Genomic DNA, 660 nt, shown 5'->3' on the forward strand with positions numbered 1-660 from the left:
AAAAAAAAACAAGGCACGTCAGTTTTCACAGAGTAGAAGAATGTTAAATACAAAATGCAATAATGGCCATTTCTAGCCTGCTTCTGTAGCTTCAAAAAGTTACTTTTCCTCTCTGTCTTTCTCAGAAACTTATATCTATCAGAAATTGGTTATTTTTGTGCGCTTACATACATTTCAGTATATATGTATGTATATATATATATATATATATATATATATATACACACACACACATATATATACACATACATATATGCAATATATGCATATATAGATACATATACATATATATATATATACATACATATATATATATATATATATACATACATACATACATACATACATACATACATATATGTATATATATATATATATATATATACATACATGTGTGTGTGTGCATTTGTAAGTGGATGTATGTGTATCTATTTAAAGAGATATTTATGTGATCTTCATGAAAATAAAAAATATATAAACATTTAACTTTTTATAATTTTGTTTTAAAATATACTTTAAGAAGTGTATAAAAGGCCTTCTAAATTTCGGCGCATTTTTTGGAGTGTGTGTAGGGGGGGGGGTACCGTAAAAGGGATCAAGGGAATCTATTATTTAAACTTGTGCAATTAATGTATTTATTGGAGGGTGTCCCTTCCTCTT

The sequence above is a fragment of the Octopus bimaculoides genome, chromosome 13, assembly GCF_001194135.2.
Source record: "Octopus bimaculoides isolate UCB-OBI-ISO-001 chromosome 13, ASM119413v2, whole genome shotgun sequence".
In the NCBI taxonomy this organism is placed as follows: Eukaryota; Metazoa; Mollusca; class Cephalopoda; order Octopoda; family Octopodidae; genus Octopus; species Octopus bimaculoides.